This window comes from Leptopilina heterotoma, unplaced genomic scaffold (assembly GCF_015476425.1).
Source record: "Leptopilina heterotoma isolate Lh14 unplaced genomic scaffold, ASM1547642v1 Lhet_65, whole genome shotgun sequence".
Lineage (NCBI taxonomy): Eukaryota > Metazoa > Arthropoda > Insecta > Hymenoptera > Figitidae > Leptopilina > Leptopilina heterotoma.
This window is the reverse complement of record NW_025111152.1, coordinates 408,554-431,982: the sequence shown is the minus strand read 5'-3', so window position 1 is coordinate 431,982 and position 23,429 is coordinate 408,554. Positions and strand designations below refer to the sequence as shown.

Here is a 23,429-nt window from a genome sequence, read left to right as displayed (position 1 = left end):
ATTTGTAAAATAATAATTATTTATAAATAGACTAAAATTATGATAAAATGTTGAATTATATTTATAAAAATATTTCTGAATTTTTGATGGTCAGCATTTTCAAATAAAATTTATGATGAAAATGATTTGTTATTAATAAAAAAATAGATTGTTTTACAAACACTTAATAACAAGGGAGGACTATATAATCCATTAATATAAAGTTGTTATATGTTTAAATTCAAATATCTTTTAAACTGTAGTGTCATTAATTATTAATTTTTACTATATTAAAAAATACAGAATTTGTTCTTAATAAATAAATAACCATACGATATTTAAAGTTCTACATTTTTAAGAAAAATTTATGAATATTATTAGAAATTTTGTTGTACATGGGTAGAAAAATATCTTAAAGTTTTTAGAAATATTGTAATTTGTAACAAAATTAGAAAATTTTCTAAAACATTTTGCAATACTTCATAACTAGTAAAGAAAAAATTCGAAATCAGTAAGAAAAATTTCGTACTTTTTACGAAATTTACTTAATCTTTCTCACTTTTCGAAAAATTTCGAAAAAGTTTCGAATTTATTCTATACTTTTTGAAAAATGTCGAACTTTGTATACCAAAATCATTTTCTCAAAGTTTTTCGAAATATTTCTAACTTTTCAGTAAGAAAAATTTCGAAAAATTTTTACAGTGTAATTTTTTCCCCTAAAAGTGTATCTATTTAACTTTAAAAACCTAAAATAGTTTTTAAATTAAAGTCAAATTTTTAAAAAACTACAACGTTTTTTGTGAAAAAAGTCAATTTTGCAATTTTGTAGTGTTTTTTTGGGTTTTTATGGTTTTTTCAAAATTTTTTTAATTTAATAAAATGTGAATAATATTATTGTATTCCTTACTAAAAAACCAATCAATTCATAATAATAAATTTTTTTTACGTCAAATATGAACCTTAAAAAACAAGTTTAAAGCGTGGGGTATCGGGACACCCCAGTTACTCCTTAGAGGGTGAGTAAATTAACGTACTCCTTCTAGGGTTAAATATCTTTAGGAAAAAAATCCCTATAATTTCTATTTGTTAATTACGATTTTTAACTAGATTATTTTAAAATTTTGTTAAAAAATTTGCATAATTTCTATTTTTTTAATAATTTTTTAACGAAATCTCATGTATTTTTTTTAAGGAATTAACAAATTTTTGTAAATTTTATTTTTTAATCATATGTACCTTTAATCATATGTACATTGATCGTGATTACAAAAATTGAATTAAATATTTGAAGAAATTATAATTTAAATCTTTTGAGTTTGAATTTTATTACATTTATATGAGCTTAAAAAATGTTTGAGTTAAATAGAGGCATGTTTTTTCACTTGGTAATTATATTTATTTTAATAACAGAAGCCATTAAAAAAATCTCAAAAGGATCCAAGGCAAGGAAAGTAGTAATTTTGATTTTTTTTCACGGATTTTCTAAAAATCACGGTATTTAAACTATAAATTATAATTTCCACGCCTTGGAAGCAATTTTTTTCGTTTGCTAATTATTTATTTTAATGTTAGAAATCATTAAACGAATTTGCAAGAGGATCGAAGGCGGGGAAAGCAGTGATATTGATTTTTTTAATAATGATTTATTTTATATTCTAGGATTTCTGAAAAATCCGTGACAAAAAATAAAAATCACTGCTTTCCCCGCCTTGGATCCTCTTGCAATTTTTTTAAATGGCTTCTGAGGCGTTGAAATGATAATTTAGTTTAAATACCGAGATTTTTTAAAAAATCATAACTATTATAAACATGGAACAATATAAATTAAATTTATTAAACTTTTTCTGTGGAAGGTAGGTAGACAGATTACTACCGTGATAATTCTTTAAATCATTCACGCGCGTACGATTTTGCTAGTGTTGAATAATTAGAAGACCGTCTAACCCTAATAAAGAAAGATGAAAATTAAACAGGTAAAATTATTATTTACCCTAGTATTATTATTTTCTAGATGTCATTTATTCAAATGCAGAATTTTCCGAAATGTAAGTTAATAAAATATTTAGTTTATGGAAACTTAATTTTCTCGAATGTAGATTAACTCAAATTACTATAAAAAACAGAAATTAATAAAAATTAAAATAATTGAATTATTTTTTATCAATAGCAAAATTAAAGCGAATGACTTGAAAAAATTGGTTTACTTTAAAAAATATAACTACATTGTTGAAATTAAAAAAGATGAAAATTCATTATACAATCTTTTCAATTTTTTCTTTTGGCATTAGCAGTTGGTAGTACTGCATTACCAGAACGTCCACGACACGCCACTCCACGCCACTCGTGCTCTGTTACTCACATCTCACCTATTGTAGACGCAGCCTTATTAATTGTTACGTCCCAATGGGAAATGCCAGTGTAGTGCCGATGTTCACCACTGGCTTAGTACTCAGACGATTGTTCGGCGTAGTCTAGCCGAGCCTCGACAATTAGTGCTGGCGCAGTACAGAATTTTTGTTTCGCCAAAGCTTGGACAAGCCACGGCGGCAAGTGCTGGCTGAGTATAGAAAAATTGTTCACAACGCTCTTTGCCAACATTGCTTTTTTGACATAAACTTGAAAAAAATTATAAAAAAAGTTTATAAATGTTTATAAATATAAATTTATTGAAAAAAATTAATATTTTACTTTTCAGTTGTTCATTTTTTATTCTTATTAAATTTAATAATAACAATTTAACACAATTGTCTAATTTTGTAAATAATAAATTATTTAAACAAATAAAATTATAAACAAAATTTAAACTTTAATCTCAATAATAATTTGGTTCCTATTAAAATACTATTATACTTCTTACTATGAATAAAAAATTATTAAAAAATTACCACGTAATTTAAGAATTACGTAAAATGTTAAATGCAATAAGTAAAGTAATTTAATTTAATTATTAAAAATTTAGTTTAATTTATTTTATTTCAATTTATTATTTCAAACGTATCCCTATTTTTTTCTCATCTTTGACTCAATAGTTGTATGTCTGAATGATACTGAGATATTAATACTTTACTGTACACATGTGTCGTTAGCATAGTGGTTAGAGCGTTAGTCTGTTAGTCTGTAGGTCGTAGGTTCGATTCCCCTCGTCAGCAATTTTGTTTATTTTCATAAGTTTGTGATATTTCTAGATTCCAATCGTTAGGTACTAAAATATGAAAATCTAATACACACTTACTGTAATTGTTTATTATTTAATTTTTAAATGTTATAAACAATTTTTTTCTACTTCATTTACTATATCTATTGTTAGTCTCCATCTTTAATACAATTTCTTTAAGAAGAGAAATATTTTATGAATAATAACTATTTATTAATATTATTTACCATTTTGTTGTTAAATTATTTATAATTATGAATTCACGACTAATTAATAACAATACGGCATTTATTGCGGCAATATTCTCAGCCAGCACTGGTCCAGTGCTGCGCCAGCGCTGTCTCGCAGCACTGACAGACAGTACTTCGACAGCGCCAGACGGCGTTATCATCCCAGTGCTGGCTCTCAGTCTTGCCGCCAGTGCTGGCGCAGTACTACGCCAGTTGTAAATTTCCCATTGGGCATATAGGGGTTAATATAACACCGGACCACAAAATTTTTTAAAGGAAATATTGACTGGACCATGTTTTTTAGGTTTTTTGGGTGGCTGAATTCGAATCCGAACTCAGTTTTCCTCCATCACGTCAAGTTTCTTCACAATGGCGGATCCAATATGGCTGTAGAATTTTTTAAAAATTTATCAATTTACTTGAAAGGGAGCATTCATAAATGATGTCACGCAATTTTTCGGGATTTTAGACCCCCCCCCTCACCCTGTCACGCAATTTCATACAATTTCACATGTAAATAGTATATTAAGCAACAAGGGTATAAAGGCAGCCATATTTGTTTACGGTGATTTTTGTGACACGAATTTCACCTTAGTTTTCAAAAATTCAAAATCTGATAAATTTTTAAAAAATTCGTTAGCTATATTGGATCCGCCATTTTGATTTTTTTAAAACTAAGGTAAAATTCATATTCAGCGACCCCAAAAACCCTCAAATAAGAAGTTTCAAGTAAATCTGATAAATTTTTTAAAAATTCGTCAGCCATATTGGATCCTCCATTTTGAATTTTGAGAAACTAAGGTGAAATACGTATTCACCGATCCCAAAAAGCCCCAAGTAACAAGTTTCAAGTAAATCTGACAAATTTAAAAAAAATTCAACTGTCATATTGGATCCGCCATTTTGAAAAAACTTGACGTGATGGCGGAAAACTGAGATTATATATATGAATTTTGTAGGTTTTTTCAAGCTCTACAATTTTTCTATTTACACCAAAACGCAAAAATGGTTTTTTTGATACGAAAAAGGGGAAAAACTGATGCTTCGCAATTTTGGCGCCCTCTAACTTTCGCACATTAAGTTGTATTTGCACATATATGAGCAAATGTTCACAGATTGGTACACGTGCTAAATAGGAACATTTACCTTATAAGAAAACCAATACTTATATCTTATTGAATATAAAGGGGGTTTAAATATATTTCAAACTGTTTAAACAACATACGACGATCGCGAGAATAGTACTTTTTAAGTGAATTTTATTCTATAAAAAAGGAATTATTGATAATGAGTTATAGACTAGAGGAGAACGGGGCGAGGCAGCCAAGACGGCACATTTTGGTTTGCGAGGCAGTTATTTAAATAGGTTTTTTCAATTTTAATATCGCGTTAGAAAGCTTGTCTTTTTGGCTAAAAAATCGCCATAGAACATTTTGACGTAGGTTGCACTTAAAAATGTCTACAACCCTTTTCCCAAAGGACTACATTTTGGCATATTTGCAAAAACGTGGGGTGAGGCGGCCAACTATTTTAATAGTTAGAAAAACATAACTTAAAGTTAAAATTAATGAAACATAACAAGGTAGTTGTCCTTAACTTACTTTTATTTTGTTAGTAATCTTCAAAAATTTACATTTGAATAATATTATAATAATAACATTAATTAAATTCAATTTAACATTTTAAGGAAATATAAATTTGTTATTCTTAAAAAATGGTTTATAAAATTCAATTTTAAGTTTAAAATGTAGTGGAGTAGGAAAAAAAGAGAAAACATTTAGAAGAACCAATAAAATTAACACAAAAGGACGAAAAATTTAGCGTTGGCTGCCTAACCCCACGAGTACTTTTTTAAGAAAACATTCACAAAACCCGTAATATTAAAAATATCGCAATTCCAATAACACCATCAGCACTAAATTCTGCATTGAAAATCACTTTACAAGAATTTCATTCGTGTAACTCTATTAACTAAAATCACCAAAATAACTCTTAGAAAAGTTACATCCAAAAAGTCTGTTTTCATAAATGATACTGTCACTGCTAAACTGCTGCAGCAATAATTCCCATCTGTTAGCAACTAAAGTAAACTACCATAAGCAGTCTACATTATCAACAGCGCACGATTTAAAAAAAATATGTAGAAATAAGAAGCAATTGGCTGCCTCGCCCCGTTCTCCTCTACGTAATTTGACAGAGAATTAAACGAACTTTCCGTCTATTTCTTTATTTTTCAAAAATTCTTTTAATTTCAATGAGAAATTCCTGTAAGAAATGTAAAACTCTTATCTCAAAACAACCCCTTTTTAATTTTGGTGAATCTTACAACTCCTCTAAAATGTCCATAATAAAACAAAAGGGACTAGAAACTAGAAAAGGTAAGCTTTATTTTAACATAATAAATTTCAATAAAATTGAAGAGGGAGAGTTTTGAGATATTAAAGGTTTACATTTCAAACGGGAATTTCTTAACAAATTTAAGAGAAATTTTTTTGAAAAATAAAAAAATAAATGAAAAATTGATTCAATTCTCATTCGAGTCAGTATATAATTTATTAATTTAAGTAATTTTTAGGTTAATTTATTTTACCCCAATTATTTGTTTATTGGTTCTTGTTGTTAAACAACGTTTTGGTAGTAGCTACTACCCTTATCAAGTTTACATTAAAAGCACTGAAAATTTGTTGTTGTTGTTGTAGGTAATATTTAATTTTATAATTTTTATTTTTCTATAATTACATAAAATCCAGAAAAAGTTTATACTTATAGTGAATTCGGTTATCTGCTCCGAGAGCGATTTTGCTCGGTGTAGGAGTATAGTTTACTCTGCTCTCAAAAAGCTGTGCTCTACTCTGAGGCACTCTATGACGTCATGAACACTGGCAAAGTTTGACTGTTTTTGGAGCAGGAGCACAACATGAACTGCTATGGTGTAAAGCATACACTGCTCGTTTGGCGCGAAGTTTAAATTTAATTAAACTTAGGGGAGAGTCTCCAGTTGTGAGACGGGTTTTATTTTTGACCCGTAAATTGTAAACCGGTGAACGAAATTGTAAATAAAATACACCGTTCGAAAGGTAACAGAAATACGCAACTTTTATTAAAAGAAAGTATAGAGTTTCGATGAACTCAAAAAATTTTACGATACATTTTCCGAGCACATCGCTTTTTTCAAAAAAAAAAATGTCTCCAGTTGTGAGACACTGATTAAAAATTGCTAAAATTTAATAAGTTTGACATAAAACGTTATGTTTAGTAGAAATAATTAAATATATTAATAATATATATTATTATATACTGAATAATAATATTTATTCGCCAAAATATGACTACCAAATAAACACAATTTAATAGCTTCAACAAGAGTATTAAAATTGATTTCTTCTAAATCAATTGACTTTTTTCCACTTGACATGCCCAAAAATACTAGAAAAAGAAATCAAAACAACATTTAAATAGTATGCCTGCAAAGTCGTATTTTTTATGCTGCCCAGATGGGTGTTGACACCGTCTCACAACTGGTGATATGCTGTGTCTCACACCCAGAAATTGGCGCTATTTTGAAAAAGGAAAATTAAATTATTTTCAACCGTAGATTGGAACAATGCAATATTGCATCACAAAATATAAGAAAAACACTAAAAGAAAATGCATTACATTTACCTTTTCCAATTAATTAACATGGAAAAAAATTACTTTGCATTTATTGAAAAAACGCTTTTTAGTCGATTATCACACACAGTGTTAGTATTTATCAAAAACAGTTTATATATCCGCTTCAGCGTACACGAAAAAGTTGGCTCATATAAAAAGAAATGTTTTTATATAAACCAATCGGCTTTTTAATATTGCATGTTAAAAAAAATTGACTGTCTCACAACTGGAGGTGTCTCACAACTGGAGACTCTACCCTATATAATGTAATATAATATTATATTTATTATATTATATATATTATTATACATTATATTATGCAATATATTTTCTTCTTAAATGTAAAATTATTTTACTTAAAATTAAATAGGTATTTTATGATGTATACATAAATAATATTTTTAAAAGCAAAAAATTTGATATTTTTTTTAGAATTTTAAAATTTTATTCGGTCAATGTTTTGATATAGCAGAATTGTTAATCACAAAATTATCGAATAATATTTCTGATATAAATTTTGTTTACACTATTTGACATTTTGAACTACTAACAACAACAATAATAAATAAGTGAAAAGGTTATTTCTTTGAGACCAAATAATTACTTTATAATGAGTATTTTTATTTAAATATTAAAAATATTGAAAATTATTTACTGTTTCTATTAAATATTAAAATATTGAATGTTAGTCTTTCTCTAAATACTAAATTCATTATAAAAAACATAATTCGTCTTCACTACTATCGCTAGAGGTGTCAATTAAATCTGTTAGAAGTGAAATTTTTAAATTTGCCGCTTCTCTTGACATTTTTTTAAACTGCACTAACAAAATTGTGGGAGCAAATTTTGTTGCACCATGACACTTTCTACTAAATATTTAAATAATTTCCATCTTCTTAAAAAGTCACCCTTGCAACTTCTTTCTCCTAAACTCCATGTCTGCTTAGCAGCTATTATTCCTTTAGCTTTTAACTCCCTAATATGATTTTTGTAATTTGCTTTTTTATTAAAAATAAGTCCTAAATATTTAAATTCGTCGACTTCTTCTAAAATTTCACCATCCCATTTTAAATTAACCTTTTTTTCGTTTCCTTTTTTGTTAAATACTAAAAGTTTTGTTTTTCTGTGCTTAATAATAAATCTTTACTTTTCAAAAAGCGTTTTAAAGTACTTAAAATATCCTCAATTGCATCCTTATTTTTGGCTAAAAGTACTAGATCATCCGCATATTCTAATGACCAAATTCTTTCATTTCCTATTTTCACTCCTATTCGTTTATCTTTGAACATTTTATTCATTCCTACCATATACAAATTAAAAAGCAGTGGACTAAGACCACATCTCTGCCTTACACCCTTTTTCACCCAGAATTCTGTTGACATTCCTTCATCTCCTCTAATCAGCACTCTAGTTTCTTCATAAATTCTTTTAAATTTCTTCACCAGTCGCTTATCAATACTCATTTCTTCTAGCACTTTCCAAAGTTTAGGTCTATTCACGGTATCGAATGCTTTTTTGAGATCCACAAACACTGCAAAAAGTTTTTCCTTGTCCTTTTTCGCTTTTTGTGAAAGATAGTTCAATACAAAAATATTATGCTACCCGTGCCCATGGTCTTTTGACTAATCTCAGACTCACCCATTGAGCCTTTTTCTGATATTACTTCCCTATCAAAGTAGCCAGCTATTTTTACTTCTAAATCGCTTACCTTGTCTCCCATTTCCGCAATTAATTTATCTTTTTCCACTTCTCTTGCTTTCAACTCTTCCATATTTTTTCTCAATTCAATTTTATCCTTTTTTAACTTTTCTATTTCTGATTTCATTGTTTTTAATTCCTTTTTTATTTCTTTCAATTTTTCATCGCATGTGTCGTGAGCAAAAGTGACTTTTCTGGAGTTCGAATCTAACTGTAAACGCGTTTGTTTACTATCAGTACTACCTTTACCTTTTTGACTTGACATCCTCAATATCTGTTTTATCGATCAAACTATCTTAATCTTATATTTTCTCTAAGCGCCGCCAGGGCCACAACTTCTGCTTACGTCGTACCTAACCTCAATTTTTCGCGTTACACAATTTTGCGAATATCTATTTAATTTCAACACTATTTACACGGAGAAAAATTTTCTGTTAATGATTACAATTGTCGAACAGTACTGCTCGGATATGTGACCACTTTTCGTAATGCCTAAAGTAGCTTCGTTGTAACAATTCTGTAAGTCGAACGTACTCATTAAAAATTTATTTGAAATAAATACGAACTAAATATGAGTTAGCACAAAGTCTATGTGACTGATTACAATAGTCTACGTTAAAAGGAAATCTTGGATTCTATCCACATTTGCAGCAATCTAAGAGAATCAGTGATACAGTCTGTAGTAGTCTTTACAACAGAACTATTGTAAAATAAGGTGACCGCGGCTGCCTTGCCTTCTTATTTTACTATAGTTCTTCGTAAAGACTACTATTGCTATATTTCTGATTACAAATGACTGTTGTAAAGTTAAAAAAGAAAATTTTCAACTAAAATAAAATTTTTTTGTAATTCATGACTTCTAATCATGTACTGCACATTAATTTCACTCTTCCAATACTACCCACTTCAAAATTAATTATATTATTAAACTAGACAATTTCACTAAACCCTAAGTACATAAATCTAACTTAAATACTAAACGCATAACATAATAACGATCGCTATTTACACATATTTATACATGACTTAAACTTCCTTATATACTAACTGCTATGAAAGTTCACCGCTTGCAAGAAAGACTTATATACTTTAAATGTAAAAAAATCACTTCGTTCTCAATAATTAAAACAATTATTGTTCATTGTTAGTCTTAAATATTGTAAGGTCTATTTTTTATTACATTTCCATAGTGAAAATTTTTTTTTCTAACACACGCACCGAAGGTACAAGATTTCTTGCCTGTATAAATTGTTATATAATTTACACAACTTACGTAAGTTACATAACTTACGCAAGTTAAGTAAATAACAAAAGTAAGTTACACAAATAAGTAAGTTAACTTACGTAAATTACGTATGATATGTAAAAATATAAGTTACGTAAATAATGTATGATACGTAAAAATATAAGTTACGTAAATAATGTAAGTTACGTAAATAACGTAAGTTGCACTTACGTAAATAACTTGAGTAACGTAATGGACGAATTATTGTAAATTGCACTAATTAGGTAACTTACGCAAGTCATGAATTACAAAAAAATTTTATTTTAGTTGAAAATTTTCTTTTTTAACTTTACAACAGTCATTTGTAATCAGAAATATAGCAATAGTAGTCTTTACGAAGAACTATAGTACAATAAGAAGGCAAGGCAGCTGCGGTCACCTAATTTTACAATAGTCCTGTTGTAAAGGCTACTACAGTCTGTATCACTGATTTCCTTAGACCGCTACAAATGTGAACAGTATCCAAGATTTCCTTTTAACGTAGACTATTGTAATTATAACAAGTCTCTGCGTGAATGCCTACAGTACCCTTTCTGAACCTGTACATCTAAACTATTAATGATTCCAAAAAATAAATTTCAACACGATTAATACAGTGTTTGGATTCATTAAAGTAACTATAGTAATCGCTCCTACTAAATTCTTAATAAATTACATAGTTTTCGTAATCATTACAAAAAGTGGTCACATATCCGAGCTGTAATATAGACTATTGTAATCATTACGAAAGATATTTTCTCCGTGTACGCTGTCTATATTTTTATCATGAAATTCGATTACACTTTACTTATATAAACACTTTTTTTTACAATTATCTGTTCAAATCTCTTAAAACAATACAATTTTATTCGCAGTTCGTACAATGCACAACCATGCACTCACACGCCACCTAACCAAGTCTCTATAATTATATATATATATATAAAAATCATTGAATTCTTGCAAAGAATTTTGTCAAAAAATTTGAGAATAATTGAATTCCTTCGCAGAATTTTATTATTTATGAAAATAATCGAATTCTCGCGAAAAATTTAATTAAAATTTATAAAAATCTTAATTAAATTCTTTTGAAGAATATATCTTTAAACTTTTTTAAAATAATGGAGTTTTTTTAATAGTTATAATTGAAAATTTTGAAAGTAATTGAATTATATACAAAGAATTTTTTCAAATTTTTAAAATAATCGTGTATGTTAATAGGTAATTTTAAATATTTGATTTTTAAAGTTTATTAACCCTAGAAGGAGTAACTGGGGTGTCTGGACACCCCAAGCAAAATTCAAAGTATTCCTATGGCTTAACCAATAATTTTTTTACGCTCAAAACTCGTTGATAATTTAGTTTGAACCTCTATCTTTTGACACCTGTATCTGCCGCCAAAATTTTTGCTCTAGGAAGAGCTCTATCTCCTGTTAAAATATGTCTGGGGTGTCTGGACACCCCAGTTACTCCCTAACGTTAGAAAAATTGTCAGGATAAGTAAATTCAAATTTTTTTAAAAAATCGTTTTTAATCAGTTAAAATCATCTGTTAAAGTATAAATTGATAGGTTATGCATGAAAAAGTTGTATTTTATAAAAAAGAAACATTTTCATACAAAAATTCTATTTTTATGAAAAATAGACATTCTGTATTTGTAACAACTTATGAAATTTGAGTTTAGATTTATTAAAAATTTATGTGCTCTCTCTACAGTCAGACATTAAATTCTAATACAGAAAAATGTAGTATATGACAGTCAAATTTAAATTATAAATTCTATATTGTTAATAATATTTTAACATATATTAGAGGTATTAAGAATTGTTAATTAAAACTTTGATTAAATATTAATTTACAGAATCATTTCATAAGTTATTAATTTTAATGTTAATATATTCAGTTATATTAAGTTTGTAAAATTTTAAATCTATAACACCATTTTTAATAAATATTAATTGTTTAAGTCCATTTTATACTTCATTTTTATGATTTTCACTATTCGTCAATTGTCTTTAATTTCTTTCACTTCAGATGTTCAAATAATTATGTTTTTTGGAAGTAATACAAAAACTAATTTTTTTCCCTAAAAGTGTATCTATTTAACTTTAAAAACCTAAAATAGTTTTTAAATTAGTCAAATTTTTAAGAAACTACAACGTTTTTTGTGAAAAAAGTCAATTTTGCAATTTTTTGGTGTTTTTTTGGGGTTTTATGGTTTTTTTTCAAAATTTTTTTAATTTATTAAAATATGAATAATATTATTGTATTTCTTACTAAAAAACCAATCAAGCACGGAAAAAAAAGGTCTGGAAGAGATATCCATAAAATTATTGTTGAGCAGAATATTGTTGTGTTATCCAATTCAATGGAAGAGACAACTTTCAGAATGGAAGCACATTCCATATTCAATGGATGAGGGAGCCATATTATATTGTTGAATCAAATATGGATGTGACATCCATAGGCATGGTTGGGCTTACAATTCATGCTATGGATTTTCACATATGGCTGCCTCATCCATATAAACTTTGGTTGGGAGATCCATAGTTAGTTCAAGATTTCGATACATGTTGCGCGCAATTCATTATCATGGCATCCATTTAAAAATGGTCGTCTCAATTTGTCCGTCGCGTCGGTTTCCTGTCACGTCTATATAATCGCGTTGTGAGTTTATTGTGTATAAATAGTGTTATAATTGTTCATTATTTATTATCGTTATTGTCTATTAGTGTTTATGTAAATTCATTTTCATGAAATATGTGTAGAGTATATAAGGAATATTATATGCTCAGATATTGTAGTTGTGTGTATAGTGTAGTGGATAGCGTTAGTGTTTAGTATGCGTTAGGTCTAGGGTTCGTGTCTCCCCCCATCGGTTAATAATTTATTTCGTTAATATGCGATTATTCAATAAGTGGTGTGAATAATTAACAAAAATGTGTATAAAATATCTCAAGTGACATTGAATTTAATTAATTGAGTGATTCCAATTTTTTGTTTCCCATTTCCATTACTATGGATCACCCAACCATAGATCTTTTGCTGCTCCAACAATATACAGCCAGCCATAGAATATGGATGCAGCAACCTTAACTATGGATATCCCGTATTTTTCAATATAATATGGCTGTGATATCCATGTATCTGGATGTGCCAACTATTCCTTTTTCTCCGTGATTCATTATAATAAACTAGCAGAGCTACGCGCGCTAAAGCGCGCGCAATATTTCTGTTTTTGTCTTATGATACTCAAGACCTTATTTTATTGTGTGTATATAAAAATGTGACTAAGACTTTCTGATCCGTTTTTTTCTTCTTCTGAAATATTAGAAAAAGATTACAAATTTGTTTAAAGCATTTAAAAAAAACATAAAACACGAAAACCAAAAATTAAATTTAACACACTGAACAGTTTTACGACATAAATATAATAATATTTTTTTATTTTTATAATTATTTCTTTAAATTGTCAGTTTTCTGGAAAAATGTATTATTTCAAGAATTCGTTATCAGCAAAAAAGATTTGAAAGTCACCCAAGTGCGAAATTAAAAACGGCCCAAAACTGGCCAGTGACGGCATAGTCAGTGCCTACTCTTGGCAGACAATAGTGGCCCGACTGTCGGGAGGTTAACCGCGGTAGGCCGTCGGCAGCCAATCATCGGCCGATTCTCGGTAAACATTAATGGCCCATTATTGGCTGCCATTACTCCCCAGTGTTGACAAAATTAAAAAAAAATATATTTTTTATTTAATTAACTAATTAATTTATAATATTTATACAGCTTATTTCCCTAAATTAAACGCAAACTTACAAATATTTGAAAAATTCTTACCGCTCGCGGGGATCGATACCTGAACCTGACGCACCACAGCCTAGCACTCTGACCACTCTGCTACTCTGACTTGAAGTCGAGAAAGCAAAAGGGTTCTTATAAGCTACACTACACTGGCCGATACTGTGCCATTATTGGGCCGAGCTACGTCCCAATATTGGCAATTATAATTTGCCATCATAGATACAAAATGATAGAAATTAATGTGCTATTCCTGGGCCAAGCTACGTCCCAATTCTGGCAATTATAATTTGCCATCAAAGACACAAAATTTTTGCCACTAATGTGCCATTAATGGGCCGATGGTCGGCACATCACTGGCAATTGATTTTTGCCATTAAAGATTGATCAACTTTGCTATGAATGTGCCATTATTGGGCCGAGAGCTGACCCAGTCTTAAAAATTTGAAAATCTGACCATCGGCGCCATCATTGGCCCATCAATGGGACATTTGAACACCAGTAATGGCCCAGTAACTACTGACAATTCTCGGCAGACATTACTAGACCAATGATGGGCCATTTTTGCAGTCTTGGCATTTCGCACTTGGGCAGTTACAAAACATGCCTTTTTTAAACTCGTATAAACTATTCTATATTGTACAATGTTTATAAAACGTTAATGCAATTACAGATCTTCTTCAAGATGATAAGGAGGTTCTTTCGCAAATAGAATTAACATTACCAATTTGTTGAAATTTGTACCACTGTTAGATAAAGGTTTTAAAAAAATGTAGTTAAATTTTTGACCTGTTGGTACTTGTGAAAAAAATTATAAGCGTCTTTGTTTTTAACTTTTAACATTGAGTTTTGTGAGAATTTGAGTACATTTTCAAACATATTTACTCACCACAAAGTACTTAACATTAAGAAATTAATGAAACATTTTTTAATACGAGACAGATATATTGATTAAGTATCTGTTAAAAAAAGTGCCATTAGGTACCTGTGAGAGTTGCAATAAATTAATTTGTAAAAATATTTTGTTTTATACAGTATATTGATCAGTTATTTAAACGTCTGGCAACATTGCACACAATTTTCGACTCAAAACTAAATGTAAACAAGTCATACCAAACATTTGCAACACGACTAAAGAAATACAGTGTTGCCAGACTTTCAAAGTACCAAGCAAGTCAAATTACAAAATAATGGTTTTTGTTTCGATTAGTTCAGTCAAGCGATAGAAAAACTTTATATAAATTCATTATACATTAGAAGAATTATTTTATTGAAGTATTCTTCCTTCTTTGGCAAATCATTGACACCGAGATTTATTGATAGTCATGATATAAGCCGAGTATAAGCTTAGGGGCCGTCCATAAACCACGAGGACAATTTTTTATTAATTTTCGATCCCCCAATCTGATATGGAACAAAAATTTTTACTTTATGCAATTGACCTTAATTTTGTCACTCGGTGGTTTTTAGGGACTCTGCTTACGAATTTAATGTAAGTTTTCATAAATTTAAAATGGTGGATCCAATATGGCAGAATTTTCTTTTAAATTTATGCAATTCACCTTAATTTTGTTACTCTGGAGTTCTAATACCAGTCACGTAGCTATTAATGTCCTAGGAGCGCTCACTGAAAATTGACTTCTGTTTTAGCACTTGCGTCGACGCACGACAGGCGAGCGTGTATAGAAAAAAAATTTTTAATTTCTCTTTCCCATATTATATTTCCCACTTTGAAATTTTGAAAACAAACATCGTATTTGTAATCAGCGACCCTAAAAACCACCGAGTGACAAAATTTAGATCAATTGCATAAAGTACAAATTTTGTTCCATACTAAATCCGCCATTTTTAATTATGGGAATCTAAAATCGAATTCGTAATCAGCGACCACGAAAACCCCTGAGTGACAAAATTAAGGTCAATTGCGTAAATTTTAAAAAATTTGTCCGACATATTGGATCCGCCAATTTGAATTTCTTAAAAATAACATTGAATTCGTAATCAGCGACCCCAAAAGCCTTCGAGTAAGAAAACTTAGGTGAATTTAATTACATTTTGGTATTTTGAAAAATAGTGACCAACCCTTTCAAAATTTCCTTCATATTTGACGTCATATTTGGTCCGCCATATTTAAATTTTAAATTCTAATTTACGTTTCTTAAAAGTATACAATTTTTGTGCTTCTATGGATAAGAATTGAATATTATTCACGCACGTTCAATTGGTAAAAAATTATCAAACTTGAAAAAATGAAATTTCTTTTGTGTTATTGAAATTAAAACAGCCATATTTAATTTTTGGGTTGAACAAAATTCTTTTTTTCACACCGGAATCGAAAAGAACACACTAAATACCTATAAAAAATATACTTGCGGTATAAAATATGATCCGTTTTATTCATAAAAGTATAGGTTGAAATTGCGCAAAGAATTTTCTTATTTTAGGCGTTAATGGGTTAATCAATATCACCGAAATGGCGAAATTGTCAAAAGTGTTGTGTGTAGTATATATACCTTATTTTTAAACAAATATCTATTCTCAAAATGAGCCTAAGGGGCAAACCGGACATAGGATATTTTCATTGTATCAGAGTTTCATGAAAATTATTATAAATTAGAATGTTTTTTTCATTAAAATATTTACTTTTAACGATAAATAATTGTCTTCCAATGGAAGCGTTCATAAATGATGTCACGCAATTTTTCGGGATTTTAGACCACCCCTCCCCCCTGTCACGCAATTTCACATGTAAAAATACATTGTGTCACGTTTAGTAGAGACCCCCCTACTCCCAAAAACGTGACATCATTAGTGAACGCTTCCAATGAGAATTAGACCCTTTAATATTGTTTCCCTGATAATTTTAAACATTTTTGTTTGGTATTAAAAAAATTATTTATTTAATTAAAGTCCAATCCTGTATTATTATTAACATTATAACAACCATTGTTCACATGATTCTTTATGTTTGTTGTTATAGTAGATTATACAAATGCAATATTATAGATAAAAATCCTAACTGGTCGGTTTACCCCAGGGGGTGGGTCAAGCCGGTCAGTTGGCAAAATTTTTTAAAGTTAACGCATCAACTAAACGATGAAAGATAAAGTATAGGTGTCTGGGGAAAAATGTTGCACAATTAAATGATCTTTCAAACAACACATCGAAAAATGAAATCGGTTGATTTATTTAGTCACATGAGTAAAAAACCGTTAGTATGGCTTTTATGCCCCACTGTATATTAACACCATAGACAGGGAAATGTCATAAAAAAAAATTTTCAGAAAAATTAAGAAAATTGAGACTTTTCTCGACTTACTTTAAAAAATTGCCACTTTTCGTCTTTTTATTCAAACTTCAAACATCAAAATACCACAATTTTTAGTAAAAAAGTGCAAGTTATTTTAATTTTGATAATGCGAAAAGTAACTATAAACAAATTATTAAAGAATTGTTTTTGAATCATTTTTAAGACATAATTTAATTTTTAAAATGTAGGGGAGACTGGGGCGAAAAGTTAAACTGCCAAAACTGTTAAAATTCATTATCTTTCGAACGGGAATAGTTAGAGCATTGCAATTTTAATTATAGAAGGGTGTTATCACCCTAAATACATGGCCGGAGTTGTGTGCAATTCTGTTAATTTTTGTGGTGCCTATATTAAAAGTTTTATTCAACCTACTTTTGAAAATTTTTTCGAAAAAGAAAATATCAACTTTTAAGTATATTTTTTGCATTTATCCTCACCGCAATTTTTTTACTTTATTATTTGGGTCCCCCGAAGAGATACCTGAAGGTATTTGCTAAATATCTTTAGTCAGATTTTTTATATTTGTTTTTAAAGCCAAAAACGCATCCTGGGGCGAAAAGTTAAATGTATTTTTACATGTTATTACAATTTTTTTTTTATTTTTCGTTTTTTTGGGTTTATTTGTTTAAAAATATTTATTTAACATTGGGCAAGTACTCTGTCAAAAAACAAAACCGTTTACATGAAATAAACGAAAAATTTTTTTTTTCTAAATTTCAATTTTTTAACTTTACAACTATTCTAAAGCTTTTGTTAAGTAAACAAAGATCCTTTATTTACTAAATTACTTGTTTACGTATACTTTAACTTATCTACTACTTATCACCTATCAGAAAATAGTTTTAGTAGGCTAAGAATAGAATTTAAAAAAAACAAAATTTTCAAAAAAGTACAAAACATGTATTTTTAGCGAAAATATCAGGAATTTTTTTATTGACAGTTGTAGAGGACAAGTTGCCCTACAATATTGATATACAAATATTTGCATCTAAGCGGCTTATATTGCCAAAAAAATCATTTATGCAAAATTTAACTTTTCGCCCCAGTCTCCCCTATGTGTAATAAGCATCTTTTTGAATAGCTGAAATTTTGTAAAATTTATTTGAAAAATAATTAATTTCTTTTAAGTATTTTGTTATAATTTTTAAAGAATAAAAAGTCTTTAAAGACCTATATAAAAATGAGAATTATTGAAAATTAGCTTCTAATTTTTTAAAAATTAATATTTTCAGTATTTTCAATTCACATTTCCAAAAATCTAAATACATACAAAAATTTAGAATTATTTTTAACATTTTGGAAAAAACATTTATATTCAAAATTTTAATTGACATTCATCAAAAAATTAATTTTTTTAATATTACAAAAACTCTTTTAAAGAAAACAATTAAAATTTGGTAAAATCTTTTAAAAATTATAGAATTTTTATTAAAAAATATTAATAAAAATGATCAAATTTTTGGAGAATTTTAATTATAAACAGGACCATAATTTCTTTAAAAATTCAGTAAGTCCAAAAAGTAAATATTCATAAATTTTTAATTACATTGTTCAAAGATAATTGAATCTTAAATAATTATAAGAATTAGTTTTTAAAAATATTTGCGATTGTTCACAACCGGAGGCGGCGTGGGGGTCAAAAATTGGTGAAAAATTGCCTATTTGGTTTATGGAACAACGACAAAATTTATACCTCTCACTCGTACCTCGTTCTCGATCTCCCTCTCTTTCACTCCTTAATCTATCTGTGAGTGAAGAAAGAAAAATAATTAGCCAATAAGGAAATAAGACGCCCATTTCGTATTTTGGCTTGAAAGTAAAATTCCCCACTTTTCCTTCCCCTATCAAATTCTGTTCCTCTCTTTCTACCTGACACGGAAAATGGAGAAAACATGATACCCCCTTCTAAACCCAAAAAGTGGGCATTACTTTCTTAACTATTCGTCTCTTTTTCCTTCCTACACTAAACTAAAAGGAGAGACAATACCTCCCTCCCTCTCTTTCTCTCTCACTGTGAACAGAATATATAAGGAAAGACTAACTTAATATATATAGATATAATAATAATATTCGCCTCTCTTTCGCTCCTACTCTAAACTAAAAGGGCAGGCGATACTTCCCTCTCTTTCTCTCTATCAATCTTTCTCTCTCACTGCGGACGGAATGTACACGCTCTGGACAGACTGAATGAATTCGAAGATTATTATAGTTAATTTTTTTTACGTCAAATGAGGGCCTGCATACAATAACAACCGCTGCGCTTGGTTGTAGGGGATAGTACCAGTTAGGTAGCAGTGAACGGCCCAGAGGCTCTCACTGCTGTCTGGCTGGTATTATCCCCTACAACCAAGCGCAGCGGTTGTTATTGTATGCAGGCCCTCAAATATAAATCTTATAAAACAAGTTTAAAGCGTGGGGTGTCGGGACACCCCAGTTACTCCTTAGAGGGTGAGTAAATTAACGTACTCCTTCTAGGGTTAAAATTGTATTGAAAATAATTGAATTCCTCAGGAGAATTTTATTATTTATAAAAAATAATTTAATTTTTGCGATGAATTTTAAATATATTTATTTTTTTTAAATTACTTTGATTTGTTATTCTATTTATTTTATTGTTTTTCATGTTTATTTTTTATAATATATAAAATATATCACAAAATAAACAAAAATTATAAATCAAATCTAAATTAAATAATTTAAATAAAAAAACATCCATATAAAAATTACAATTCGAAACTTTTCGGCCCTGAATTTCATGGCACTCACACAGTCACAACTCTCACTGATATAATCCCTTCTACTTCTACCTGGCGAGTTTCCGCCGTAGCGAGGTTTGCCTGTATTACCTACAACAACAACAAAAAATTTTCAGTGCTTTTAATGTAAACTTGATAAAGGTAGTGGCTACTACCGAAACGTTGTTTAACAACAAGAACTAATAAACAAAAAAATTGTGGTAAAAAAATTGGCCTAAAAATTACTTAAATTAATATATTAACAAACCACAAAAAATACCCTGGCTAAAAAACCGGACAGATTTCGGACTAATCCGAAATTTGTCCGAAACAATACGGTTTATTGTCAACAATGCGGTTTGTATACAACTAGTGAATCCGGAATTAGTCCGAAACAGTCAAAAATTAGTCCGGACAATTTAGTGAATGTTAATAAAAATATAATTATACAAGTTACACATATTAATTATTATTACTTTATGGCACATTCAACTTATTTTTTGATTTACCTATCGCAATTTTATTTACATTAACTTCAAATTTCTAACGCTTGGGGATTCGAACCTACACCTATCTAACATTTTAACGCACCAAATTCGAATACACTAACCACTATACCACGCTCGCATGGGAGTTCAAATTCATAATAGAATTTATCAAGTGCCACGAAAAGAAATGACAAAAAACTAACACATCAGTGTTAAATTATAATATTAAAAAGATAACTAATAATACTAGTGTAAAATCAAATTGACTGCAAAAGTAAATATTTTATTTACCATAAGTAAATATCCTGAATAAAAAGTCGGACCGATTTCGGACTAATCCGGAATTTGTCCGCAACAGTACGGTTTATTGTGGAGTTTTTCACCCTGAATTCAGTTTAAAATCAATACCGTTTTTTATAACTATTGAATTCGTAATTAGTCCGGTTTAGTCCGAAATTAGTCAGATCATATGCAACTAGTAAATGCAGAAGTAATTTGATTGGTTTAACCAGAGAATCCACAGCTAATCCGAAACAGTCAGGCTTTTGTTTTTTGTTTTTTTATGGTCAGGTTTTTGTCGCTCGTAATTAGTCCGGATAAATCCAAACTCAATGCGGTTTGTGTATAACTAGTAAATCCGGAATTAGTCCAATCTAGTCTTTACATATTGATTTCGGATTATTCCGTATTTATTTTTTATGAGTTTTTTAACGGACATAATTTCGGATTGTTGCGTGATAATTACGGACTTAAATCAGAGACATTTAAGATTACACCAGACTGATTTATGATTCACAATTTCACTCGGATTGATGTAAGACTAATGCGGATCATTTTCGTACAATTATCGGACTAATCCGCACTAATATACCCGGATTTAATCCGGATTAGTCCGAAATTTTTAGCAGGGATATAATATGATTCGGGTGGCCGATTATAACCGGATTTTTAGCATACATATTTCGGATTATTTCGGAATATGATTTTACCACACTAATTCCGAATTCAAGAACTAATTTTGTATTTGTTTCGGATTATGCCTTTTAATTGGATTAAATCCGGATTGTTGCAGACAAATTTCGTATTCGTTGCAGACAGCTTTTGGATTGTTTCGTACTTGTTTCAGAATAGGATTTTGCCACACTTAATTTCAAATTGTTGCGGACTAATACCGGATTTCTAGCTTACAGCGTTCGGATTGCTCCGGACATTTTGCGGATTAAGTTTTTTTAACTAGATTAAATTCAGATTGTTGTGGACTGATTCCGTATTCTTTACATATTGATTTCGGATGATTCCCTACTTATTTTAGAAGAATTCTTCACCGGTCATACACGGAGAAAAATAAGTATTAATAATTATACTATTTTCGATAAAAAATTACTACTTTCAAGTAGTAATTTTGAAACTGCTTAAGAAATAGTAAATTTTGCTTCCTTTTTAAACGATTTTTACTTTTTTAAAAAAGTATAATTTACTTCAAGGAATCTAAATTTTATTAAAACCCGAGTAATATTTAAAATGCCCCGAGCAATTAATACTCTGAGCAAAGCAACTTTTATTACGAATCAGAGCAATTATTACTATTTCATTAAGATTTTTACTCGGAAAAGTAGTAATCCGTACCCACACAATGACGCACCTCACACCGACAGGTGAAACGAATGCCGGCACGGCATATACACTCTACATATGTATTATTATTCATTATTCATAAGCTTTACTTTTTTACTATATTCATACTTACAATTACAGATTCGAACCCTACCTAACTTATATCTAATGCAACCTAAAATCGCACGCATTTACGCACGGTGCTTTTTAAACCGATTTAACTGAAAGGTTCTGGCACCTGAAATTTTCTTCTTGATTTCGATTCTGGGTCAAAATTCGTGAAGTGGGCAACTAATTTTCAGTTGGTCGCTGATTACGCATCTGGTGTCAGATTTTAAAAATGCAAAATGTCGGATCCAATATGGCAGACAAATTTTTTAATTTTTTTGGATTATCACTTTACTTGGAATCTAGGGGTTTTCGGGGTCGCTGATTTCAAATTTGTAGTCAGAATTTCAAAATCTAATATGGCGGTCATTTTTTCGAAAATTGTTTTATTATGATTTAAAATGGGTAAAATGTACAGTTTTTATCTACAGTAGTTTAAAGTTACGGTACATCCGAAAAAACTCAAAAAATGTTGCTCAGGAGTTTTTTAAGTCCCTGATTACGAATCAGAATTTTAGAATTCAAAATGCAGGATCCAATATGACAAGCAAGTTCTTAAAAAATCTATCGAATTTACACGAAACCTGTTGCTCAGGGGTTTTAGTGATTTCATATAATGATTCTGAAGTCAGGATTTCAGAATTCCAAATTGCGAATCCAATATTGCAAACAAGTTTTTAAAAAATCTTTCGAATTCACACGAAGCCTGTTACTGTGTGTTTTTTTGGGGTTCTTAATGACTTGTTTGCAATATTGGTCCCTAATATCCGCAATTTGAAACCCCCAATTATCACGTTTCGTGTGAATTCGGGAAATTTTTCAAGAACTTGTTCGTCATATTGAATTTACCATTTTGAATTCTTAAATGCTGATTTCTGATTTGTAATCAGCGACTCCGAAAACCCCTAGATACCAAGAAAAGTAAAAATCCAAAAAATTTTAAAAACTTGTCAGCCATATTGGATCCAGCATTTTTCATTTTTAAAATCTGAATTAGTAACCATAAAAAATTACTTTTTTTAATATCTACAAGTTTTTTCTGATGATATTCTTTCTCAAATATATATTTCTTGAAGAAAAGCTGACTTTTCGTTGTTTTGAATTTTTAAATCAACTTTTCTTAAAAACGGCTCCACAGAAGATTTTCGTTTTTGTTGGAAAATGATGTACTTGTGATCTAGAATCGAAATCAGGAAGAAAATTCCAGGTGCCAGAACCTTTCAGTTAAATCGGTTTAAAAAGCACCGTGTTACACTAAGCCTCTCGGCTACGCAATGGCTATAGAAAAAAATTTCGGTTACTTGAATACATATATCCCTTTCCCACGTAGCACGTAGCATTACAGTAATATTACCCGGTAAAATTACTGTAATATTATGGTCATATTAAAATGTCCG

The 23,429-nt window shown here is 29.3% G+C and overlaps 1 protein-coding gene across 1 annotated transcript in view; it reads left to right on the top strand.

Annotated features, from left to right (window-relative positions):
* Positions 1-23,429, top strand: part of LOC122510013 (enhancer of rudimentary homolog) — an 87,284-nt gene that overhangs the window by 15,092 nt on the left and 48,763 nt on the right. The gene's annotated exons all lie outside the window — the stretch shown is intronic.